The sequence below is a fragment of the Salvelinus fontinalis genome, chromosome 40 (assembly GCF_029448725.1).
Source record: "Salvelinus fontinalis isolate EN_2023a chromosome 40, ASM2944872v1, whole genome shotgun sequence".
In the NCBI taxonomy this organism is placed as follows: domain Eukaryota; kingdom Metazoa; phylum Chordata; class Actinopteri; order Salmoniformes; family Salmonidae; genus Salvelinus; species Salvelinus fontinalis.
The window spans coordinates 9,311,600-9,338,901 of record NC_074704.1 but is presented as its reverse complement, the minus strand read 5'-3'; the positions used below and the strand labels follow the sequence as shown (position 1 = coordinate 9,338,901).

General features: G+C 47.8%; 1 protein-coding gene across 2 annotated transcripts in view; it reads right to left on the bottom strand.

Annotated features, from left to right (window-relative positions):
- The window catches only part of mgat3b (beta-1,4-mannosyl-glycoprotein 4-beta-N-acetylglucosaminyltransferase b), a 76,362-nt gene that overhangs the window by 42,060 nt on the left and 7,000 nt on the right, over window positions 1-27,302 (bottom strand). The window lies entirely within an intron of this gene.

Here is a 27,302-nt window from a genome sequence, read left to right as displayed (position 1 = left end):
TCTCCTCTCAGTGTTCCACTGAGGAACCTGGTCAGTGGTCACACCCCTATAGTCTCCTCTCAGTGTTCCACTGAGGAACCTGGTCAGTGGTCACACCCCTATAGTCTCCTCTCAGTGTTCCACTGAGGAACCTGGTCAGTGGTCACACCCCTATAGTCTACTCTCAGTGTTCCACTGAGGAACCTGGTCAGTGGTCACACCCCTATAGTCTCCTCTCAGTGTTCCATAGTGTAACCTGGTCAGTGGTCACACCCCTATAGTCTCCTCTCAGTGTTCCATAGTGTAACCTGGTCAGTGGTCACACCCCTATAGTCTCCTCTCAGTGTTCCATAGTGTAACCTGGTCAGTGGTCACACCCCTATAGTCTACTCTCAGTGTTCCATAGTGTAACCTGGTCAGTGGTCACACCCCTATAGTCTACTCTCAGTGTTCCATAGTGTAACCTGGTCAGTGGTCACACCCCTATAGTCTCCTCTCAGTGTTCCATAGTGTAACCTGGTCAGTGGTCACACCCCTATATTCTCCTCTGTGTTCCATAGTGTAACCTGGTCAGTGGTCACATCCCTATAGTCTCCTCTCAGTGTTCCATAGTGTAACCTGGTCAGTGGTCACACCCCTATATTCTCCTCTGTGTTCCATAGTGTAACCTGGTCAGTGGTCACATCCCTATAGTCTCCTTTCAGTGTTCCATAGTGTAACCTGGTCAGTGGTCACACCCCTATAGTCTCCTCTCAGTGTTCCATAGTGTAACCTGGTCAGTGGTCACACCCCTATAGTCTCCTCTCAGTGTTCCATAGTGTAACCTGGTCAGTGGTCACACCCCTATAGTCTCCTCTCAGTGTTCCATAGTGTAACCTGGTCAGTGGTCACACCCCTATAGTCTCCTCTCAGTGTTCAATAGTGTAACCTGGTCAGTGGTCACACCCCTATAGTCTCCTCTCAGTGTTCCATAGTGTAACCTGGTCAGTGGTCACACCCCTATATTCTCCTCTGTGTTCCATAGTGTAACCTGGTCAGTGGTCACATCCCTATAGTCTCCTCTCAGTGTTCCATAGTGTAACCTGGTCAGTGGTCACACCCCTATAGTTTCCTCTCAGTGTTCCATAGTGTAACCTGGTCAGTGGTCACATCCCTTTAGTCTCCTCTCAGTGTTCCATAGTGTAACCTGGTCAGTGGTCACACCCCTATAGTCTTTTCTCAGTGTTCCATAGTGTAACCTGGTCAGTGGTCACACCCCTATATTCTCCTCTGTGTTCCATAGTGTAACCTGGTCAGTGGTCACACCCCTATAGTCTCCTCTCAGTGTTCCATAGTGAAACCTGGTCAGTGGTCACACCCCTATAGTCTACTCTCAGTGTTCCATAGTGTAACCTGGTCAGTGGTCACACCCCTATAGTCTATGCCCCTCTCTGACAGCCCTTCTTCGGCCTCGGCGGATGCTAGAAGAAGCACCAGCATGGTTCAAAATGGAGATGGACAAGGGTATAACAAAAATCCAAGAGACACTTTCTGAACGCCTCAGCAAAATGTATGTACTGGTTGATAAACTCCACGAAGACTAAAAAGTCACAAAGGGACGAGTGACAAAGTTAGAAAAAGACCATGCTGACCAGCAGGCTGCCATCCTGGACGTCCGCGAGGAAGTGGACCAAAAATACAAGAAGTTGAAAGACGCCATCTCTAAACTCAAGGAGAAATTTGATTATTACAAACATTTCCAAAGGCGCTCGAATTTAAGACTTCAAGGTTTCCCGGAGGTCGTGGAGGGAAGAGACGCGATCTCCTTTCTACAGGAATGGATTCCCCAAATTCTGGATCTACCCCATCCCGCGCACCCACTGGAGATCGAGAGGGCCCATCGCACCCGACGGAGGCGGCTGCCTGGCCAGGTTTCACCCATGGCATTTGTCATTCAATTTCTACGGTACCAGGACACTGTTCGCATCCTCTCTGCTGCCCGAGCAAAAGGAGAGCTCAAGATGCCAGAATCAGAGATGTGGTGGAGAGGTTGGAGTCTGTTTGATTGAGTGTGTGGACAGGTGTCTTTTATACAGGTAACGAGTTCAAACAGGTGCAGTTAATACAGGTAATGAGTGGAGAACAGGAGGGCTTCTTAAAGAAAAACTAACAGGTCTGTGAGAGCCGGAATTCTTACTGGTTGGTAGGTGTTCAAATACTTATGTCATGCAATAAAATGCAAAATAATTACTTAAAAATCATACAAAGTGATTTTCTGGATTTTTGTTTTAGATTCCGTCTCTCACAATTGAAGTGTACCTATGATAAAAATTACAGACCTCTACATGCTTTGTAAGTAGGAAAACCTGCAAAATCGGCAGTGTATCAAATACACTGTACATAACAGTTACTCTAGAATTGACTTATTTCGTATTCCTGCAGCCAAGGGAAGTTTAACTAGTGGGTGTAAGTACTTACCAAGATGTATATCAGATTATTCTGCCCTGCTGGCTTCAGTACCAGTCAGTGGAGCATAGCCACCCTCAAGAAGATGGAGGTTTGGCACATAATTACCAAATAATCCCACATTTGTAACATTTCTCAACACTCATATAGACATATTTTTTTAGCACCAATAACAACTCTGCCTCCCACCTAATTTTATGGGAAGCTCTCCTTGCATATCTGAGTGGGCAAATCATATCCTTTAGTTCAGGTGCTCGTAAGATGTAGAAGGCTCAAGTAAATTCGTTGGAGAATGAAATCAGAGATCTGGAAAATGAACACAGTGTAACATTTGACGACTCAACTCTACAAACATTAGACTCAAAGTGATTGGAATATAACACCCTGGCGACCCATAAAGCAGAAAATGCTCTTAGAAGAACAAAACAAAACTACTACGAACATGGAGATAAAGCAGAAAATGCTCTTAGAAGAACAAAACAAAACTACTACGAACATGGAGATAAAGCAGGAAAGTTGCTTGCTTGGCAGATAAGACGAGAGGATGCTGGTAGAGTTATTAGCTCTATTAAGCTACCCAATAACAGTTGTTCAGTCCTGAGGAAATTAATCTAGTCTTCAGGGAGTTTTATGAAACATTGCACAAGTCTGAAGGGGATGCCCCTGCCACAATGCATGAGTTTTTGAACAAACTCAATGTACAAACGTTAACTGATGAGGATAGAGAGCACTTGGAGAAAGAGATTACATCAGAGGAAATTAGGGAATCCATTTTCAACACTGCTGGGGGAAAATCACCAGGGTTAGACGGATTCCCTATTGATTTCTATCGATCCTTTTTACCCAAACTAATTGAGCCTCTTTGCAGTATGTTTAATTATGCCATAGAGACAGAAAAGCTCCCAGACACACTTGAACAGGCACTGATCACAGTTTTGCTCAAACCTGGGAAAGATCCTCTGCTTTGTGGGTCGTATAGACCAATATCTCTATTGAACACTTCATATAAGATTCTTCCAAATTCCTAGCTCTTAGACTGGATAAGGTTCTTCCGGAATTGGTTGATATGGACCAAACAGGCTTTGTCAGAAACCGCTCATCTCCTGATAATATCATATGATTATTTAACATCATGCATTATGTAGAGAATGACCAAGAATCTGTAGTGGCGGCTTCATTAGATGCGTAAAAAACTTTTGACCGCATAGAATGGAACTACCTGTTTGAAGTTTTACAGAGGATGAATATTGGACCCAAGTATGTTGGTCTGACTAGATTACTGTACAAATGTCCGGTAGCTCAGATCCTGACTAATGGAAACGTTTCCTCACAGTTCTTCCTATCACGTGGCACAAGACAGGGTTGTCACGCTAGTCCTCTCCTTTTGTCTTTGGCTATAGAGCCACTGGCAGAAGCTTTTAGATCTCATCCATCCATCCATGGTGTTCGTATAGGTGGGCGTGAACATCTGGTCTCGCTATATGCCGATGACATTTTACTTTACCTCACTAAACCAGAAATTTCCCTCCGAGCATTAGTTGACATCCTGAAAGAATATTGGACCTTTTCAGGATATGAAATAAACCTATCGAAGAGTATAATTATGCCTTTTAACAGGGAAGCTACGCAGAACTCAATCTTAGACCAACCGTTTTCTTGGAAACCACAGGAAATGACATATCTTGGATTGCAAATTCCTTCTGAAATTATTAAGACATATCAACTGAACTATACTCCACTTCTCAAAAAGGTTGGGGGAGAATTGGATTGATGGCGGGATTTACCAATTTCTCTATTGGGCGGGTCAATTGTGTAAAGATTAATATATTACCAACATTCTTGTATCTTTTTCAAACTTTGCCCTATTCCTACTCCCAAAGTTTTTTTCAAACAACTTAATAGGAAGGTTTCTTCATTTCTGTGGAAAGGGAAACCCCCCCAGAGTGAAACTCACAACTTTATGCTAACCATACTCAGTTGTATTACTGAGCATCTCAGTTAAAGGCTGTGTGGGTATGGCAAGATACAACAACAAGTTCACCCTCTTGGAGACAGATAGAGGGGTGTCTGACCCCTGCTACATTGGCATCTATACCTTATATTAGCCCACCTAAAGCCTTGCTAGACCTCATAAACAACCCTTTCATTAAAAACACTTTAAATATATGGATTGAAGTCTGTAAACAAACAGAAGGGCTTAGATGTATATATGAACAAACACCTTTCTATAACAACCCCATCTTACCCAAAGCCCTGAGAGATGGTGTTACATTTTCTTGGTTCAACAAAGGAATTAAAACATTTGGTCATCTCTATAGAGAAGGTGAACTACTATCCTTTCAACAACTGGCATCTCATTTTCAGTTACCTCAAACGCATTTCTACAAGTAGCTACAGGTTAGGCATTACATTGCCACTCAGCAGGGAGGTAGGATTCAGCCCATGAGTAACCCTAAAACTGATACACTGTGGCTGGAAAGGGGTTCAAAGTTTCATTTCGTACATGTACTCTAGTCTTCAAGCTCTGTTGGGGAATAGTGAACCTCTGAAAGCTTGCATGAAATGGGATGATGACCTTGGTTTCATTTTTGAGGATGAGAAATGGGGAAACCTCTTTTTAGATGCTCAACGTCTTTCATTTAACACAAGGCATTTAACACATAAGTTGATGCAATTCAATATTTTACATAGGATCTACTTTACACCAGAGAGACTGTATAAGATGAATTCTAAATATTAAACATTTTGCCAAGGTGTAAAACGGGAGAGGGCACACGTATGCATATGTTTTTGCCCTGAACTAAGCAGTTATTGGAAATACATTCAGATCGTCACTAATATGACGGTACCACTAGATCCTTCCCTTATTCTTCTTGGAGGTGATTCTGTTTTACCAGTTAATATTTGTAGCCAAACCAGATTCATTAAATTGGCAGTCAATGCAGACAATAAATGCACAGCTACTATATGGAAGAGTGACACTCCGCCAAGCAAAAGGATAAAAGAACCATCTTCCTATATTCCATCTGAAAAAATAACATACCATTTACGTAATAAACCCTTTGAATTGACTGATGTCTGGGGGGGACTTTCAGCAGTTTCATGAGACGTCACCTTAGCTGCCTCATTACTACTTTCTTCATTAATGTATTATTATTATTATTTGTTTTTGTGTTGAATAATGTATTTTCTAGCATGGAATGTGAAGGTCATTCTGTTTATATTTTTGTTGTTAATCAGTGAAGCTAATACCGGTAGAGGGGAGGGAGGGGGTGTTCCTGTGTTGGGGAGGGAAGGGTTTTGCACAATGTGCCCCCATATAGCATGGTGTTTTGTGTAGGTGGAAGGAATAACGGCGCATTATCAGTGTCATTTTTTGAGGATTGTTAAATTGTAAAAAAATAAGTGCTGTAAAAAAATAAAAATAAATATATTGTACAAAAAATAAACCACATATGCTCCACGCTGCAGCTATCTTCTCTAACATGTTTATTAATAAACAAACAAGACATTTCTTTGGTTAATAGCATTAGATTTCTCTCATTCTCTCACCTGCGGTGAAACACACACACACACACACACACACACACACACACACACACACACACACACACACACACACACACACACACACACACACACACACACACACACACACACACACACACACACACACACACACACACACGTGGGAAAACACACTGCTAACAAACAATGTTATCAAGTGGGAGGAACGGAGGAGACGAATACATGATTCATCAGAGAGAGGGGGCCCTACCTACATTTCCTGGCTAGAGCGAGAAAAAGGAGAGCCACCTCTGGTTCTCAGCCCTCAGAATCTGTAAACACTGGGCTGTGTCCCAAATGGCACTCTATCACTGTTGGCTAGGGCCCACAGTGCACTAAAGGGAATAGGGTGCATTTGGGACACATCCCGGGGCTTTTTCCACAGATGTGACAATAATCCTGATGAAAATAATGTTTCCCCTCCTCCCCTCCCATTCCCTCGTTCTCTCTCCCCTTCATCTGTTTATCCAGTCATAACTACAGTAGCACTGAGACAGACGGCTGGTTGGTCCAGTCATAACTACAGTAGCACTGAGACAGACGGCTGGTTGGTCCAGTCATAACTACAGTAGCAAGGAGACAGACGGCTGGTTGGTCCAGTCATAACTACAGTAGCACTGAGACAGACGGCTGGTTGGTCCAGTCATAACTACAGTAGCAAGGAGACAGACGGCTGGTTGGTCCAGTCATAACTACAGTAGCACTGAGACAGACGGCTGGTTGGTCCAGTCATAACTACAGTAGCACTGAGACAGGCGGCTGGTTGGTCCAGTCATAACTACAGTAGCACTGAGACAGACGGCTGGTTGGTCCAGTCATAACTACAGTAGCACTGAGACAGACGGCTGGTTGGTCCAGTCATAACTACAGTAGCACTGAGACAGACGGCTGGTTGGTCCAGTCATAACTACAGTAGCACTGAGACAGACGGCTGGTTGGTCCAATCATAACTACAGTAGCAAGGAGACAGACGGCTGGTTGGTCCAGTCATAACTACAGTAGCACTGAGACAGACGGCTGGTTGGTCCAGTCATAACTACAGTAGCACTGAGACAGACGGCTGGTTGGTCCAGTCATAACTACAGTAGCACTGAGACAGACGGCTGGTTGGTCCAGTCATAACTACAGTAGCACTGAGACAGACGGCTGGTTGGTCCAATCATAACTACAGTAGCAAGGAGACAGACGGCTGGTTGGTCCAGTCATAACTACAGTAGCACTGAGACAGACGGCTGGTTGGTCCAGTCATAACTACAGTAGCAAGGAGACAGACGGCTGGTTGGTCCAGTCATAACTACAGTAGCAAGGAGACAGACGGCTGGTTGGTCCAGTCATAACTACAGTAGCACTGAGACAGACGGCTGGTTGGCAGACAAAATAGAACAGCAGATTCACTCTAACAAGAAATCTCTCTCTTCATCTCTCCATCTCTCTCTCTCTTCATCTCTCCATCTCTCTCTCTCTCTCTTCATCTCTCCATCTCTCTTCATCTCTCCATCTCTCTCTTCATCTCTCCATCTCTCTCTTCATCTCTCTCACTCCTCTCTCTTCTAGTTCTCGTTGTCTTGTTTATGTGTGTATGGCTGTGAATTGTTTTGGGATGTGTGAGAGTGTTGTTTATGTGTGTTGGTAGGAGTGTGTTATCTGTGTGACGTGCGAGTGTGACGGTCACACAGTAAATATCCCCTACTTCATAACATCCTCAGAACGGAGGAGGCTTCCAGCTGTCATGAACAACAGAGCATGACGGTCATCATCCGACACATTGAGACGTCATAAGCAAGTAGGCACTTCATCAGTTAATATCCTCTGCCTCATAACAAACCAATAAGATTTGATACCTGCAAAGTCCCAACGCCCTTCTCTCTTAATTCTCCTTAACCTCAATGCAGTCAACCACCCTCCATTACTGTACACTGTATCAACTTCACATAACACCCCTCTGGCCCCACTCAAATGGTACGTTCTGGCCTGGCTGTCTCCATAAACACATATTGAGGGTCAGCCACAGGTCAGAGCCATTCTACTCCCCAGCAGGTGAGTTATGAGGGAGGGGGCACTGTAGGACAGGGCTGTAAGGTGACACTGGGCTGGAATACAAAGGACATGGAGAGATGGAGGGGGGGGGGGGAGAGAGGCAGTAGAGAGAGAGAGAGAGAGAGAGAGAGAGAGAGAGAGAGAGAGAGAGAGAGAGAGAGAGAGAGAGAGAGAGAGAGAGAGAGAGAGAGAGAAAGAAAGAGAGAGAAAGAGAGAGAAAGAAAGAAGAGAGAGAGAGAGAGAGAGAGAGAGAGAGAGAGAGAGAGAGAGAGAGAGAGAGAGAGAGAGAGAGAGAGAGAGAGAGAGAGAGAGAAATAGAGAGAAAGAAAGAGAGGTAGAGATGTAGAGCGCAGAGAGCTGTCAGAGTGTTTGCCAGACAGAGAGGTGGTGGATTCTATTTTAGCCCAGTGTGTGTTTGTGTGTGTGTGTGTGTGTCTGGTAAACTATGCTTGGCCCCCTAACAAGGACAGCACAGTGTCAGAGCCTTATTTAGAAAGCGGGAGCACCCAGGACCTCGCTCTGACGTCACACTCACACAGACAGGCTGATCTCTGTTTAGGCTTTCATAGATGGCCTCACATTCACCGCTTGTAAAAATTGTAAACACCACACAAGCCACTCATAAACTCTGGCAGCCATGTCCAGCAGAGGAAGAGAGACACTCTTTACGGTTACCAGGGTAGCAACTAATGCTAAGCTAAAAACACCACCTACCCATACAGTTACTTCATAAAGTGGAGGATAGAAAATAGGCCAAACAAGCCCTTAACCAACAATGCAGTTCAAGAAATAGAGTTAAGAAAATATTTACTAAATAAACTAAAGTAAAAAAATGTAATCAAGTAACACAAGAAAATGACATAAGAATAACGAGGCTGTAGACATACAGGGGGTACCGGTACCGAGTCAGTGTCCCTGCACAACCCTCTATCCAGGTTAGTTGAGCTCATTTGTACATGTAGGTAGGGGTAAAGTGACTATGCATGAATAATAAACAGCAAGTAGCAGCAGTATCACCAAAGGGGGATATCAATGTAAATAGTCCAGGTGGCCATTTGATTAATGTTTCAGCAGTCTTATGGCTTGAGGGTAGAAGCTGTTAAGGAGCCTTTTGGTCCTAGACTTGGTGCTCCGGTACCGCTTGCCGTGTGGTAGCAGAGAGAACAGTCTATGACTTGGGTGACTGGAGTCTTTGACAATTTTTTGGGGCCTTCCTCTGACACCGCCTGGTATATATTCAGAACCAAAAAACGTGCGTGTCTTGATTGTTGACCAATGACCAGTCATCAGCTGTGGCACGCAAAAGTTCATAAAAGCACGCAAATCTGGCATATCCAGACTAGTAACCAGAAATAACTTGATTCATTTCCTCAAGTTTTGCCTGGAAAAACCAGATTAGGCCTACATTTATATTATCCACATGAAATACAGGTTAGCAATCTACTACTGACTACTACTGCCAGAACAATTACAGGGAACCTGGCGATTTGATTGATCATTTTAATATTTCCGAAAGGCCTAGTTTGGCTTTTGGCTACATGTCTAAAGATAAGCAGCCTGTAACATCACACTACCTCCAATATTACCAGATGAAGATGTAATATTCTGGGAAATGTATTCCGATATTTGTGAGGAAGAACAGGGCTACCAGGCTGGCAACGAGCACTCCTCAGGCAGGCTGACCTTCAAAGTGATGGCGATCCTGCAACCCCTGCTACAGGTAAGTGTATGATTTAGTAGGCTCTGGACTCCAGGGAAGTGACGTGATATACAGCCCTACTTAATATTGGCTGCTAACTTGAATTACTTTCAGCTCCAAATGCAGGTGTAAAACGCGGTTTATTTCGGTAGGCTATCTTGCGTTTTTGAAAATTAATCATCGTGTATGTCTGTAATGACAGGCTACATGGGATACATGATAGCAGCAATAAATGATTTGTGTTGGTGGTAATAAGTGCAGCATTTATTCCAGTTGAAAATAGCTTTGCTAAATATTTTCCTCATTAGATTTGGCAGCTTTCCCCTCTTCTTGTAATAATTGCTCAACGAGTCTGTGAGTGGTCTGTGCACAGCCCTGCGTCCAGGGAACCAAGTGCTGCTCTGCTCTACCAAGACAGCTGCATTCCCTATCTATGACCAAATGAATTGATCTGAACATTTCGAGGCCCTACTTTACCACACTCTTCATCTTGGTAGAGGGCCCAGCTAGAGAGGATGTGCGTGGCATGACTTTAAACGTGCTATCCAGCTGTCAAACATTGTGTGTGTGTGTGTGTGTGTGTGTGTGTGTGTGTGTGTGTGTGTGTGTGTGTGTGTGTGTGTGTGTGTGTGTGTGTGTGTGTGTGTGTGTGTGTGTGTGTGTGTGTGTGTTTTCTTGCTTGCTAAAGAGGATGGAGAATTCAACCCCTGTGGATTAGAGTGGACGAAAACACATGCTCAGATCCCTCTTTTCTCGCTTCCTCGTATCCACCTTCTTCTCTGTAGTCGTTCCAGGCAGAGGATCCAGGGATTGTGTGGGCAAACGCTTGTGTGTTGGTGTATGTGTGTCCATGTGTGGTGTGTGTGTATATATATGTGTTTGTGTGTGTGTATATACACTGCTCAAAAAAATAAAGGGAACACTTAAACAACACAATGTAACTCCAAGTCAATCACACTTCTGTGAAATCAAACTGTCCACTTAGGAAACAACACTGATTGACAATAAATTTCACATGCTGTTGTGCAAATGGAATAGACAAAAGGTGGAAATTATAGGCAATTAGCAAGACACCCCCCAAAACAGGAGTGATTCTGCAGGTGGTGACCACAGACCACTTCTCAGTTCCTATGCTTCCTGGCTGATGTTTCGGTCACTTTTGAATGCTGGCGGTGCTCTCACTCTAGTGGTAGCATGAGACGGAGTCTACAACCCACACAAGTGGCTCAGGTAGTGCAGTTCATCCAGGATGGCACATCAATGCGAACTGTGGCAAAAAGGTTTGCTGTGTCTGTCAGCGTAGTGTCCAGAGCATGCAGGCGCTACCAGGAGACAGGCCAGTACATCAGGAGACGTGGAGGAGGCCGTAGGAGGGCAACAACCCAGCAGCAGGACCGCTACCTCCGCCTTAGTGCAAGGAGGTGCACTGCCAGAGCCCTGCAAAATGACCTCCAGCAGGCCACAAATGTGCATGTGTCAGCATATGGTCTCACAAGGGGTCTGAGGATCTCATCTCGGTACCTAATGGCAGTCAGGCTACCTCTGGCGAGCACATGGAGGGCTGTGCGGCCCCACAAAGAAATGCCACCCCACACCATGACTGACCCATCGCCAAACCGGTCATGCTGGAGGATGTTGCAGGCAGCAGAACGTTCTCCACGGCGTCTCCAGACTCTGTCACGTCTGTCACATGTGCTCATGTGCTCAGTGTGAACCTGCTTTCATCTGTGAAGAGCACAGGGCGCCAGTGGCGAATTTGCCAATCTTGGTGTTCTCTGGCAAATGCCAAACGTCCTGCACGGTGTTGGGCTGTAAGCACAACCCCCACCTGTGGACGTCGGGCCCTCATACCACCCTCATAGAGTCTGTTTCTGACCGTTTGAGTAGACACATGCACATTTGTGGCCTGCTGGAGGTCATTTTGCAGGGCGCTGGCAGTGCACCTCCTTGCACAAAGGTGGAGGTAGCGGTCCTGCTGCTGGGTTGTTGCCCTCCTACGGCCTCCTCCACGTCTCCTGATGTACTGGCCTGTCTCCTGGTAGCGCCTGCATGCTCTGGACACTACGCTGACAGACACAGCAAACCTTTTTGCCACAGTTCGCATTGATGTGCCATCCTGGATGAACTGCACTACCTGAGCCACTTGTGTGGGTTGTAGACTCCGTCTCATGCTACCACTAGAGTGAGAGCACCGCCAGCATTCAAAAGTGACCAAAACATCAGCCAGGAAGCATAGGAACTGAGAAGTGGTCTGTGGTCACCACCTGCAGAATCATTCCTGTTTTGGGGGGTGTCTTGCTAATTGCCTATAATTTCCACCTTTTGTCTATTCCATTTGCACAACAGCATGTGAAATTTATTGTCAATCAGTGTTGCTTCCTAAGTGGACAGTTTGATTTCACAGAATTGTGATTGACTTGGAGTTACATTGTGTTGTTTAAGTGTTCCCTTTATTTTTTTGAGCAGTGTATATATGTGTGTTTGTGTGTGTATATATATGTGTGTGTGTGTGTGTGTGTGTGTGTGTGTGTGTGTGTGTGTGTGTGTGTGTGTGTGTGTGTGTGTGTGTGTGTGTGTGTGTGTGTGTGTGTGTGTGTGTATTAATGTATTGTATGAAAGTGTTTCTTATTTCTTCAGGATTCCGAGAGGAACAGAGAGAGAGACGGTAGGTGAGGGGAGCCAGCAACAGGAAGCTGTACGTCCAACATTGTGTTGTACACTGACTGATGTCAGATCACAGAGACAACACAGCCGAGCTCTGCTCCCGTCAACACAAGGAGAAGAAGTCACAGTAGGCTGTATACTATCTCTCTCTCTGTGTGTGTGTGTGTGTGTGTGTGTTGTGTGTTGTGTATTCGTGTGTGTGTGTGAATAGCATGAAGTGGCTCCAAGTCTTCTATATACTGTTTGGCGTTTGGTGTTTTTCCAGTCTAATGGCTAAGGTGAGGATTGAGTGGAGACCTTCACACATGGTTGATAAATGGTTTAATGTGAAGTCGCCTGTAGTTTGGCTGGCTACTCATGGTCTATTTTAGAGCCAGTGGTGATTACAGGAGGACACAGCTGTTGGAGGAGTGATGGAAGGAGGGTGAAAAGAGGAATACAGGAAGGAGGGGAGGAAAGGAGGAGGGAGAGAGAGAGGTGGGTTAGAGAAAGGGATAGAATCTGATCCTTATCAAGAGGGAAGGATAGGTGAAGAGAGAGAGACAGGAGGGGTGAAGAGAGAGAGACAGGAGGGGTGAAGAGAGAGAGGCAAGAGGGGTGAAGAGAGAGAGACAAGAGGGGTGAAGAGAGAGAGGCAAGAGGGGTGAAGAGAGAGGCAAGAGGGGTGAAGAGAGAGAGACAAGAGGGGTGAAGAGAGAGAGACAAGAGGGGTGGAGAGAGAGAGGCAAGAGGGGTGAAGAGAGAGAGGCAAGAGGGGTGAAGAGAGAGAGACAGGAGGGGTGAAGAGAGAGAGACAGGAGGGGTGAAGAGAGAGAGACAGGAGGGGTGAAGAGAGAGAGACAGGAGGGGTGAAGAGAGAGAGACAAGAGGGGTGAAGAGAGAGAGACAGGAGGGGTGAAGAGAGAGAGACAAGAGGGGTGAAGAGAGAGAGACAAGAGGGGTGAAGAGAGAGAGGCAAGAGGGGTGAAGAGAGAGAGACAGGAGGGGTGAAGAGAGAGAGACAGGAGGGGTGAAGAGAGAGAGACAAGAGGGGTGAAGAGAGAGAGACAAGAGGGGTGAAGAGAGAGAGACAGGAGGGGTGAAGAGAGAGAGACAAGAGGGGTGAAGAGAGAGACAAGAGGGGTGAAGAGAGAGAAACAGGAGGGGTGAAGAGAGAGAGACAAGAGGGGTGAAGAGAGAGAGACAGGAGGGGTGAAGAGAGAGAGACAGGAGGGGTGAAGAGAGAGAGACAAGAGGGGTGAAGAGAGAGAGACAAGAGGGGTGAAGAGAGAGAGACAAGAGGGGTGAAGAGAGAGAGACAAGAGGGGTGAAGAGAGAGAGACAGGAGGGGTGAAGAGAGAGAGACAGGAGGGGTGAAGAGAGAGAGACAGGAGGGGTGAAGAGAGAGAGACAGGAGGGGTGAAGAGAGAGAGACAAGAGGGGTGAAGAGAGAGAGACAGGAGGGGTGAAGAGAGAGAGACAAGAGGGGTGAAGAGAGAGAGGCAAGAGGGGTGAAGAGAGAGAGACAGGAGGGGTGAAGAGAGAGGCAAGAGGGGTGAAGAGAGAGGCAAGAGGGGTGAAGAGAGAGAGGCAAGAGGGGTGAAGAGAGAGAGACAGGAGGGGTGAAGAGAGAGAGACAAGAGGGGTGAAGAGAGAGAGACAAGAGGGGTGAAGAGAGAGAGACAAGAGGGGTGAAGAGAGAGAGACAAGAGGGGTGAAGAGAGAGAGACAGGAGGGGTGAAGAGAGAGAGACAGGAGGGGTGAAGAGAGAGAGACAGGAGGGGTGAAGAGAGAGAGACAGGAGGGGTGAAGAGAGAGAGACAAGAGGGGTGAAGAGAGAGGCAAGAGGGGTGAAGAGAGAGGCAAGAGGGGTGAAGAGAGAGAAACAGGAGGGGTGAAGAGAGAGAGACAGGAGGGGTGAAGAGAGAGAGACAGGAGGGGTGAAGAGAGAGAGACAGGAGGGGTGAAGAGAGAGAGACAGGAGGGGTGAAGAGAGAGAGACAAGAGGGGTGAAGAGAGAGGCAAGAGGGGTGAAGAGAGAGGCAAGAGGGGTGAAGAGAGAGAGACAGGAGGGGTGAAGAGAGAGAGACAGGAGGGGTGAAGAGAGAGAGACAGGAGGGGTGAAGAGAGAGAGACAGGAGGGGTGAAGAGAGAGAGACAGGAGGGGTGAAGAGAGAGAGACAAGAGGGGTGAAGAGAGAGAGACAAGAGGGGTGAAGAGAGAGAGACAGGAGGGGTGAAGAGAGAGAGACAAGAGGGGTGAAGAGAGAGAGACAGGAGGGGTGAAGAGAGAGAGACAAGAGGGGTGAAGAGAGAGAGACAAGAGGGGTGAAGAGAGAGAGACAGGAGGGGTGAAGAGAGAGAGACAGGAGGGGTGAAGAGAGAGAGACAAGAGGGGTGAAGAGAGAGAGACAAGAGGGGTGAAGAGAGAGAGACAGGAGGGGTGAAGAGAGAGAGACAGGAGGGGTGAAGAGAGAGAGACAGGAGGGGTGAAGAGAGAGAGACAGGAGGGGTGAAGAGAGAGAGACAGGAGGGGTGAAGAGAGAGAGACAAGAGGGGTGAAGAGAGAGGCAAGAGGGGTGAAGAGAGAGGCAAGAGGGGTGAAGAGAGAGAAACAGGAGGGGTGAAGAGAGAGAGACAGGAGGGGTGAAGAGAGAGAGACAGGAGGGGTGAAGAGAGAGAGACAGGAGGGGTGAAGAGAGAGAGACAGGAGGGGTGAAGAGAGAGAGACAAGAGGGGTGAAGAGAGAGGCAAGAGGGGTGAAGAGAGAGGCAAGAGGGGTGAAGAGAGAGAGACAGGAGGGGTGAAGAGAGAGAGACAGGAGGGGTGAAGAGAGAGAGACAGGAGGGGTGAAGAGAGAGAGACAGGAGGGGTGAAGAGAGAGAGACAGGAGGGGTGAAGAGAGAGAGACAGGAGGGGTGAAGAGAGAGAGACAGGAGGGGTGAAGAGAGAGAGACAGGAGGGGTGAAGAGAGAGAGACAGGAGGGGTGAAGAGAGAGAGACAGGAGGGGTGAAGAGAGAGAGACAGGAGGGGTGAAGAGAGAGAGACAAGAGGGGTGAAGAGAGAGAGACAAGAGGGGTGAAGAGAGAGAGACAAGAGGGGTGAAGAGAGAGAGACAAGAGGGGTGAAGAGAGAGAAACAGGAGGGGTGAAGAGAGAGAGACAGGAGGGGTGAAGAGAGAGAGACAGGAGGGGTGAAGAGAGAGAGACAGGAGGGGTGAAGAGAGAGAGACAGGAGGGGTGAAGAGAGAGAGACAGGAGGGGTGAAGAGAGAGAGACAGGAGGGGTGAAGAGAGAGAGACAGGAGGGGTGAAGAGAGAGAGACAGGAGGGGTGAAGAGAGAGAGACAGGAGGGGTGAAGAGAGAGAGACAGGAGGGGTGAAGAGAGAGAGACAGGAGGGGTGAAGAGAGAGAGACAGGAGGGGTGAAGAGAGAGAGACAGGAGGGGTGAAGAGAGAGAGACAGGAGGGGTGAAGAGAGAGAGACAGGAGGGGTGAAGAGAGAGAGACAGGAGGGGTGAAGAGAGAGAGACAGGAGGGGTGAAGAGAGAGAGACAGGAGGGGTGAAGAGAGAGAGACAAGAGGGGTGAAGAGAGAGAGGCAAGAGGGGTGAAGAGAGAGAGACAGGAGGGGTGAAGAGAGAGAGACAAGAGGGGTGAAGAGAGAGAGGCAAGAGGGGTGAAGAGAGAGAGACAGGAGGGGTGAAGAGAGAGAGACAAGAGGGGTGAAGAGAGAGAGACAAGAGGGGTGAAGAGAGAGAGGCAAGAGGGGTGAAGAGAGAAAGGCAAGAGGGGTGAAGAGAGAGAGACAGGAGGGGTGAAGAGAGAGAGACAGGAGGGGTGAAGAGAGAGAGACAGGAGGGGTGAAGAGAGAGAGACAGGAGGGGTGAAGAGAGAGAGGCAAGAGGGGTGAAGAGAGAGAGACAAGAGGGGTGAAGAGAGAGAGACAAGAGGGGTGAAGAGAGAGAGACAGGAGGGGTGAAGAGAGAGGCAAGAGGGGTGAAGAGAGAGAAACAGGAGGGGTGAAGAGAGAGAGACAGGAGGGGTGAAGAGAGAGAGACAGGAGGGGTGAAGAGAGAGAGACAGGAGGGGTGAAGAGAGAGAGACAGGAGGGGTGAAGAGAGAGAGACAGGAGGGGTGAAGAGAGAGAGACAGGAGGGGTGAAGAGAGAGAGACAGGAGGGGTGAAGAGAGAGAGACAGGAGGGGTGAAGAGAGAGAGACAGGAGGGGTGAAGAGAGAGAGACAGGAGGGGTGAAGAGAGAGAGACAGGAGGGGTGAAGAGAGAGAGACAGGAGGGGTGAAGAGAGAGAGACAGGAGGGGTGAAGAGAGAGAGACAGGAGGGGTGAAGAGAGAGAGACAGGAGGGGTGAAGAGAGAGAGACAGGAGGGGTGAAGAGAGAGAGACAAGAGGGGTGAAGAGAGAGAGACAAGAGGGGTGAAGAGAGAGAGGCAAGAGGGGTGAAGAGAGAGAGACAGGAGGGGTGAAGAGAGAGAGACAAGAGGGGTGAAGAGAGAGAGGCAAGAGGGGTGAAGAGAGAGAGACAGGAGGGGTGAAGAGAGAGAGACAGGAGGGGTGAAGAGAGAGAGACAGGAGGGGTGAAGAGAGAGAGACAGGAGGGGTGAAGAGAGAGAGACAGGAGGGGTGAAGAGAGAGAGACAGGAGGGGTGAAGAGAGAGAGACAGGAGGGGTGAAGAGAGAGAGACAGGAGGGGTGAAGAGAGAGAGACAGGAGGGGTGAAGAGAGAGAGACAGGAGGGGTGAAGAGAGAGAGACAGGAGGGGTGAAGAGAGAGAGACAGGAGGGGTGAAGAGAGAGAGACAGGAGGGGTGAAGAGAGAGAGACAGGAGGGGTGAAGAGAGAGAGACAGGAGGGGTGAAGAGAGAGAGACAGGAGGGGTGAAGAGAGAGAGACAGGAGGGGTGAAGAGAGAGAGACAGGAGGGGTGAAGAGAGAGAGACAGGAGGGGTGAAGAGAGAGAGACAGGAGGGGTGAAGAGAGAGAGACAAGAGGGGTGAAGAGAGAGAGGCAAGAGGGGTGAAGAGAGAGAGACAGGAGGGGTGAAGAGAGAGAGACAAGAGGGGTGAAGAGAGAGAGGCAAGAGGGGTGAAGAGAGAGAGACAGGAGGGGTGAAGAGAGAGAGACAAGAGGGGTGAAGAGAGAGAGACAAGAGGGGTGAAGAGAGAGAGGCAAGAGGGGTGAAGAGAGAAAGGCAAGAGGGGTGAAGAGAGAGAGACAGGAGGGGTGAAGAGAGAGAGACAGGAGGGGTGAAGAGAGAGAGACAGGAGGGGTGAAGAGAGAGAGAGACAGGAGGGGTGAAGAGAGAGAGGCAAGAGGGGTGAAGAGAGAGAGACAAGAGGGGTGAAGAGAGAGAGACAAGAGGGGTGAAGAGAGAGAGACAGGAGGGGTGAAGAGAGAGAGACAGGAGGGGTGAAGAGAGAGAGACAGGAGGGGTGAAGAGAGAGAGACAGGAGGGGTGAAGAGAGAGAGACAAGAGGGGTGAAGAGAGAGAGACAAGAGGGGTGAAGAGAGAGAGGCAAGAGGGGTGAAGAGAGAGAGACAGGAGGGGTGAAGAGAGAGAGACAAGAGGGGTGAAGAGAGAGAGGCAAGAGGGGTGAAGAGAGAGAGACAGGAGGGGTGAAGAGAGAGAGACAAGAGGGGTGAAGAGAGAGAGACAAGAGGGGTGAAGAGAGAGAGGCAAGAGGGGTGAAGAGAGAAAGGCAAGAGGGGTGAAGAGAGAGAGACAGGAGGGGTGAAGAGAGAGAGACAGGAGGGGTGAAGAGAGAGAGACAGGAGGGGTGAAGAGAGAGAGACAAGAGGGGTGAAGAGAGAGAGACAAGAGGGGTGAAGAGAGAGAGGCAAGAGGGGTGAAGAGAGAGAGACAGGAGGGGTGAAGAGAGAGAGACAGGAGGGGTGAAGAGAGAGAGACAGGAGGGGTGAAGAGAGAGAGACAGGAGGGGTGAAGAGAGAGAGACAGGAGGGGTGAAGAGAGAGAGACAAGAGGGGTGAAGAGAGAGAGACAAGAGGGGTGAAGAGAGAGAGACAAGAGGGGTGAAGAGAGAGAGACAGGAGGGGTGAAGAGAGAGAGACAGGAGGGGTGAAGAGAGAGAGACAAGAGGGGTGAAGAGAGAGAGACAAGAGGGGTGAAGAGAGAGAGACAGGAGGGGTGAAGAGAGAGAGACAGGAGGGGTGAAGAGAGAGAGACAAGAGGGGTGAAGAGAGAGAGGCAAGAGGGGTGAAGAGAGAGAGGCAAGAGGGGTGAAGAGAGAGAGGCAAGAGGGGTGAAGAGAGAGAGGCAAGAGGGGTGAAGAGAGAGAGGCAAGAGGGGTGAAGAGAGAGAGACAGGAGGGGTGAAGAGAGAGAGACAGGAGGGGTGAAGAGAGAGAGGCAAGAGGGGTGGAGAGAGAGAGACAGGAGGGGTGAAGAGAGAGAGACAAGAGGGGTGAAGAGAGAGAGGCAAGAGGGGTGAAGAGAGAGAGGCAAGAGGGGTGAAGAGAGAGAGGCAAGAGGGGTGAAGAGAGAGAGACAGGAGGGGTGAAGAGAGAGGCAAGAGGGGTGAAGAGAGAGAGGCAAGAGGGGTGAAGAGAGAGAGACAAGAGGGGTGAAGAGAGAGAGACAAGAGGGGTGAAGAGAGAAAGGCAAGAGGGGTGAAGAGAGAGAGACAAGAGGGGTGAAGAGAGAGAGACAAGAGGGGTGAAGAGACAGAGACAAGAGGGGTGAAGAGAGAGAGACAAGAGGGGTGAAGAGAGAGAGACAAGAGGGGTGAAGAGAGAAAGGCAAGAGGGGTGAAGAGAGAGAGACAAGAGGGGTGAAGAGAGAGAGGCAAGAGGGGTGAAGAGAGAGAGGCAAGAGGGGTGAAGAGAGAGAGACAAGAGGGGTGAAGAGAGAGAGACAGGAGGGGTGAAGAGAGAGAGACAGGAGGGGTGAAGAGAGAGAGACAGGAGGGGTGAAGAGAGAGAGACAAGAGGGGTGAAGAGAGAGAGACAGGAGGGGTGAAGAGAGAAAGACAAGAGGGGTGAAGAGAGAGAGACAGGAGGGGTGAAGAGAGAGAGACAGGAGGGGTGAAGAGAGAGAGACAAGAGGGGTGAAGAGAGAGAGGCAAGAGGGGTGAAGAGAGAGAGACAGGAGGGGTGAAGAGAGAGAGACAAGAGGGGTGAAGAGAGAGAGACAAGAGGGGTGAAGAGAGAGAGACAGGAGGGGTGAAGAGAGAGAGGCAAGAGGGGTGAAGAGAGAGAGGCAAGAGGGGTGAAGAGAGAGAGACAGGAGGGGTGAAGAGAGAGAGGCAAGAGGGGTGAAGAGAGAGAGGCAAGAGGGGTGAAGCGAGAGAGGCAAGAGGGGTGAAGAGAGAGAGACAAGAGGGGTGAAGAGAGAGAGGCAAGAGGGGTGAATAGAGAGAGGCAAGAGGGGTGAAGAGAGAGAGACAAGAGGGGTGAAGAGAGAGAGACAGGAGGGGTGAAGAGAGAGAGACAAGAGGGGTGAAGAGAGAGAGGCGGGTGGGGTGAAGAGAGAGACAGGAAGGGAGGAGAAAAAGAGGGGAGGATAGGAGGGAAGGGGGTTGGAGTGGAAGACAGGGAGGGAGAGAAGGAGAGGGTGTATTTAGACACCCATCTGCAGTGCGAGTCCACCAGAGCCCAGTTATTCAAAAGATGGTACTCTTCGTGATGAGATATTTATACATTAATATGATCTCTCTCCCTCTCTCTGATCTCTCTCTCTCTCTCTCTCTCTCTGATCTCTCTCTCTCTCTCCCTCTCTCTCTCTCTGATCTCTCTCTTTCTACCTCTCATCCTCTTTCTTTGTCACTTATCCCCCCTCTCTCTTTAACTCTCTCTCTCTTGTTTCCCTTGATACTTGCTCTCTCATCTCCTTCATTATATTTGTTGAGTGTCAAGTCAAATGACTCTACTGTTATGCCATCAGAGAAAGTGTCGCCCCCCCTCTCACATTTGTATTTCCTGTTTTCGGCTTTCAGTGGACGCGAAGGGCAAACAAGGCCACCAACTAAGCAACGCTGTGCCAGAGCCTCATTTAGACTCACACATACACACACAGTCTTGGACAGCTAACCTTGTGGGGCCACACAATTCAGTCCCATTCAAAATCCTATTTTCCCTAACCCTAAACCTAACCGGAATCCTAACCCATAATTCTACCCTTACCTTAACCCTTTACGTAAAAACCTTAAACCTAAACCTAATTCTAGCTCCTAACCCTAAACCTAATCCTAGCTCCTAACCCTAGCTCCTAACCATAACCCTAAACCTAGCTCCTAACCCAAACCCTAAACTTAACCCTAGCTCCTAACCCCAAACCTAACCCTAGCTCCTAACCCTAAACCTAGCTCCTAACCCTAACCCTAGCTTCTTACCCTAAACCTAGCTCCTAACCCTAGCTCCTTACCCTAAACCTAGCTCCTAACCCTAAACCTAGCTCCTAACCCTAACCCTAGCTCCTAACCCTAACCCTAAACCTAGCTCCTAACCCTAACCCTAGCTCCTAACCCTAACCCTAGCTCCTAACCCTAGCTCCTAACCCTAAACCTAGCTCCTAACCCTAAACCTAGCTCCTAACCCTAACCCTAGCTCCTAACCCTAAACCTAGCTCCTAACCCTAACCCTAGCTCCTAACCCTATCTCCTAACCCTAGCTCCTAACCCTAACCCTAGCTCCTAACCCTAAACCTAGATCCTAACCACAAACCTAAACCTAGCTCCTAACCATAAACCTAGCTCCTAACCCTAAACCTAGCTCCTAACCCTGGCTCCTAACCCTAACCCTAGCTCCTAACCCTAAACCTAGCTCCTAACCCTAAACCTAGCTCCTAACCCTAACCCTAGCTCCTAACCCTAGCTCCTAACCCTAACCCTAAACCTAGCTCCTAACCCTAGCTCCTAACCCTAACCCTAGCTCCTAACCCTAAAACTAACCCTTAAGGTAATTCTAACACTAATTCTAACCTTAACCCTAAACCCTAGAAACAGCATTTAACCTTGTGGGGACTAACAAAATGTCCCCAGTTGGTCAAATTTGTGTTTGTTTACTATTCTTGTGGGGACTTCTGGTCTTCTGGTCCCCACAAGAATAGTGAAACACGTCCACACACCCACACACCCCCACCCACACACACTCCCCTTTCTCTACTGTGGTGCAACAGCTGTGGTCTACAGTGTCAGCACTGCTGCTGGATCGTTGGCAGACCTTCAGAGCGAACCAACCAACCAGGCTCCATCAGATACCTCCGCCTCAGTTAGTGAACCGTTCCCAAGGGGTGTATCTCAATAGTCTTTGTTTGCTTCCTCTCCTTGTCTCCTCATCTCCTCTCCTTGATGATCTACATCGATGTGAAAGGTCTAGTCTCTGCATTGAATTTACAGACCCAATCGTGTTCAATGATGTTAGGAGGAAAGGATACACTTTGAAAGTGAGATAGACCCTTGAGAAACGACTGAGTGTGTATTTGTATTTACTATGGATCCCCATCAGCAGCTTCCTGGGGTCCAGCAACATTAAGGCAGTTATAAAGCGATGCTGTGCTGCTATTTTCATTGACGTGGCCAAAGCTTTTGATACGGTAGACCAGTGGTTCCCAAACGTTTTATAGTCCCGTACCCCATCAAACATTCAACCTCCAGCTGCGTACCCCCTCTAGCACCAGGGTCAGCCGTACCCCTTCAAACATTCAACCTCCTACTGCGTACCCCCTCTAGCACCAGGGTCAGCGCACTCTCAAATTGAGTTTTTTTTGCAATCATTGTAAGTCTGCCACACACACACTATACAATTCATTTATTAGTTTACCAGTTTACCAGTTTACCAAGGTGGCTTAGCAGTTCAGACGTATTTTTCCGTGTTGTCGTGTCGTGTCCTGTATATATATATATTTACACCTTTTCTTCACATATCTTTTATTTATTTTATTATCCAAGAACTCAACTACAAAAGCTTTCCTGCAAAAGCTTTCCTGCAACCCGCTTCACCAATTACAATAAGTACTATTTACCTCAATCTGAAAATTCATCGTGGAAGATAGCCAGGGGCTAATTCAGAAGCTAGCCTGAAAGCTAATCCAGAAGCTACTCCGATAGCTAGCCAGAAGCTAATCTGTAGCTGCCCCGAAATTAGCCGGTTTGCTGGCTAGCGTTGGTGTTTCAGCTGCCCACGTTTTGCGGTCATCAGCTATTCCTCTAGCTCGATAATCTACCGGCACTTTTGTGCAACGCGACTCGGACCGGAGCATTCCGGGACTTTTTTTCTCTCAGTTTCCCCGGATTCCAACCGCAGCCTCTGGACACTTGCACCTTGATTTCGCAGCTAGCTAGCTGCATACCGTGTGACTATTGGCTTACGTCGACCCCGGAGCTAACTCAAATCATGCTGGAGCTAGCCAGCTGAGGAGTTCCATCACCATCCGGACCCGCTTCTTTGTTGCTGCTGCAGATACGGAACCCCACCGGGCCTTCACGACTGACTGCCGACGTTATCTGCCCGAGGGATTTATCCAACCGGCACCTCCGTCCCGGCGTTACCTGAACGCTCATCTGAGGCCCGCTAATCGTTAGCTGTCTTATCGGCTGCTATCTGAACAAAACCCCACTACACGGAACCTACCGACGGAAACGCACGAGGTATCTACAAACAGACCTCCATCCTATGCTGCTACCGATAGCCATATACCCGGCCAGCTGTCTGGATCGCCACGACCCCAACCAACCTCTACTCACTGGACCCTTATTTATCACTCGATTAAGCTTGCCTCTCCTTAATGTAAATATGCCTTGTCCATTGCTGTTCTGGTTAGTGTTTATTGGCTTATTTCACTGTAGAGATTCTAGCCCTGCTCTCTATACCATATCCAACCCTGCAGTTCCACCACCCACATATGCGATGACATCACCTGGTTTCAATGATGTTTCTAGAGACAAGATCTCTCTCATCATCACTCAATACCTAGGTTTACCTCCACTGTATTCACATCCTACCATACCTTTGTCTGTACATTATTCCTTTAAACTATTTTATCGCCCCCAGAAACTTCCTTTTACTCTCTGCTCTGGTAGCTCTAGGCGACCAATTCTCATAGCTTTTAGCCGTACCATTATCCTACTTCTCCTCTGTTCCTCTGGTGATGTAGAGGTGAATCCAGGCCCTGCAGTACCTGGCTCCACTCCTATTCCCCAGGCGCTCTCTTTTGATGACTTCTGTAACCGTAATAGCCTTGGCTTCATGCATGTTAACATTAGGAGCCTCCTCCCTAAGTTTGTTTTGTTCACTGCTTTAGCACACTCTACCAACCCGGATGTTTTAGCCGTGTCTGAATCCTGGCTTAGAAAGACCACCAAAAATTTAGACATTTTTATCCCCAATTACAATATTTTCAGACAAGATAGAACGGCCAAAGGGGGCGGTGTTGCAATCTACTGCAAAGACTGCCTGCAGAGTTCTGTTATACTATCCAGGTCTGTTCCCAAACAATTTGAACTTCTACTTTTAAAAATCCACCTCTCTAAAAACAAGTCTCTCACCGTTGCCGCCTGCTATAGACCACCCTCTGCCCCCAGCTGTGCTCTGGACACTATATGTGAACTGATTGCCCCCCATCTATCTTCAGAGCTCGTGCTGCTAGGCGACCTAAATTTGAACATGCTCAACACCCCAGCCACCCTACAATCTAAGCTTGATGCCCTCAATCTCACACAAATTATTAATGAACCTACCAGGTACCACCCCAATTCCGTAAACACGGGTACCCTCATAGATATCATCCTAACAAACTTGCCCTCCAAATACACCTCTGCTGTTTTTAACCAAGATCTCAGCGATCACTGCCTCATTGCCTGCATCCGTAATGGGTCAGCGGTCAAACGACCTCCACTCATCACTGTCAAACGCTCCCTGAAACACTTCAGCGAGCAGGCCTTCCTAATTGACCTGGCCGGGGTATCCTGGAAGGATATTGATCTCATCCCGTCAGTAGAGGATGCCTGGTCATTTTTTAAAAATGCCTTCCTCACCATCTTGAATAAGCATGCCCCATTCAAGAAATTTAGAACCAGGAACAGATATAGCCCTTGGTTCTCTCCTGACCTGACTGCCCTTAACCAACAGAAAAACATCCTATGGCGTTCTGCATTAGCATCGAACAGCCCCCGTGATATGCAACTTTTCAGGGAAGCCAGAAACCAATATACACAGGCAGTTAGAACAGCCAAGGCTAGCTTTTTCAAGCAGAAATTTGCTTCCTGCAACACAAATTCAAAAAAGTTCTGGGACACCGTAAAGTCCATGGAGAATAAGAACACCTCCTCCCAGCTTCCAACCGCCCTGAAGATAGGAAACACTGTCACCACCGACAAATCCACTATAATTGAGAATTTCAATAAGCATTTTTCTACGGCTGGCCATGCTTTCCACCTGGCTACCCCTACCCGGGACAACAGCACTGCCCTCCCCTCTGCTACTCGCCCAAGCCTTCCCCATTTCTCTTTCTCCCAAATACAGTCAGCTGATGTTCTTAATGAGCTGCAAAATCTGGACCCTTACAAATCAGCCGGGCTAGATAATCTGGACCCTTTCTTTCTAAAACTATCTGCTGAAATTGTTGCCACCCCTATTACTAGCCTCTTCAACCTCTCTTTCGTGTCGTCTGAGATCCCCAAAGATTGGAAAGCAGCTGCGGTTATCCCCCTCTTCAAAGGGGGGGACACCCTTGACCCTAACTGCTACAGACCTATATCTATCCTACCCTGCCTTTCTAAGGTCTTCGAAAGCCAAGTCAACAAACAGATTACCGACCATTTCGAATCACACCACACCTTCTCCGCTATGCAATCTGGTTTCAGAGCTGGTCATGGGTGCACCTCAGCCACGCTCAAGGTCATAAACGATATCGTAACCGCCATCGATAGGAAACAATACTGTGCAGCCGTATTCATTGACCTGGCCAAGGCTTTTGACTCTGTCAATCACCACATCCTCATTGGCAGACTCGACAGCCTTGGTTTCTCTAATGATTGCCTCGCCTGGTTCACCAACTACTTCTCTGATAGAGTCCAGTGTGTCAAATCGGAGGGTCTGTTGTCCGGGCCTCTGGCAGTCTCTATGGGGGTGCCACAGGGTTCAATTCTTGGACCGACTCTCTTCTCTGTTTACATCAATGATGTCGCTCTTGCTGCTGGTGATTCTCTGATCCACCTCTACGCAGACGACACTATTCTGTATACTTCTGGCCCTTCTTTTGACACTGTGTTAACAACCCTCCAGGCGAGCTTCAATGCCATACAACTCTCCTTCCGTGGCCTCCAACTGCTCTTAAATACAAGTAAAACCAAATGCATGCTCTTCAACCGATCGCTGCCTGCTCCTGCCCGCCTGTCCAACATCACTACTTTGGACGGCTCTGACTTAGAATATGTGGACAACTACAAATACCTAGGTGTCTGGTTAGACTGTAAACTCTCCTTCCAGACCCACATCAAACATCTCCAATCCAAAGTCAAATCTAGAATTGGCTTCCTATTCCGCAACAAAGCATCCTTTACTCATGCTGCCAAACATACCCTTGTAAAACTGACCATCCTACCAATCCTCGACTTCGGTGATGTCATTTACAAAATAGCCTCCAAAACCCTACTCAATAAATTGGATGCAGTCTATCACAGTGCCATCCGTTTTGTCACCAAAGCCCCATATACTACCCACCACTGCGACCTGTACACTCTCGTTGGCTGGCCCTCGCTTCATACTCGTCGCCAAACCCATTGGTTCCAGGTCATCTACAAGACCCTGCTAGGTAAAGTCCCCCCTTATCTCAGCTCGCTGGTCACCATAGCAGCACCTACCCGTAGCACGCGCTCCAGCAGGTATATCTTTCTAGTCACCCCCAAAACCAATTCTTCCTTTGGACGCCTCTCCTTCCAGTTCTCTGCTGCCAATGACTGGAACGAACTACAAAAATCTCTGAAACTGGAAACACCTATCTCCCTCACTAGCTTTAAGCACCAGCTGTCAAAACAGCTCATAGATTACTGCACCTGTACATAACCCATCTACAATTTAGCCCAAACAACTACCTCTTTACCTACTGTATTTATTTATTAATTTATTTTGCTCCTTTGCACCCCATTATTTCTGTCTCTACTTTGCACTTTCTTCCAATGCAAACCAACCATTCCAGTGTTTTTTTTTAGTTTTTATTTTACTTGCTGTGTTGTACTCACTTCGCCTCCATGGCCTTTTTATATTTTTATTTATTTATACATATATCTGTTTTGCCTTCACCTCCCTTATCTCACCTCACTTGCTCACATTGTATATAGACTTATTTTTGTATATTTTTCACTGTATTATTGACTATATGTTTGTTTTTACTCCATGTGTAACTATGTGTTGTTGTATGTGTCGAACTGCTTTGCTTTATCTTGGCCAGGTCGCAATTGTAAATGAGAACGTGTTCTCAATTTGCCTACCTGGTTAAATAAAGGTTAAAAAAAAAAAAAAAAAAAAAAAATTAACCGTAAGAATGAGTGTGAGTTTGTCACAACCCGGCTCGTGGGAAGTGACAAAGAGCTCTTATAGGACTAGGGCACAAATAATAATATAATAATAATCAAACATGTTGATCTTTATTTAGCCATCTTACATATATAAAACCGTATTTGTTCATTGAAAATTGTGAATAACTCAGCACAGGTTAATGAGAAGGGTGTGCTTGAAAGGATGCACATAACTCTGCAATGTTGGGTTGTATTGGAGAGTCTCAGTCTTAAATCATTTTCTACACACAGTCTGTGCCTGCATTTAGTTTTCACGTTAGTGAGGGCCGAGAATCCACTCTCACATAGGTACGTGGTTGCAAAGGGCATCGGTGTCTCAACAGCACGATTTGCCAAGGCAGGATACTCTGACCGCAGCCCAATCCAGAAATCTGACAGAAGCTTCTG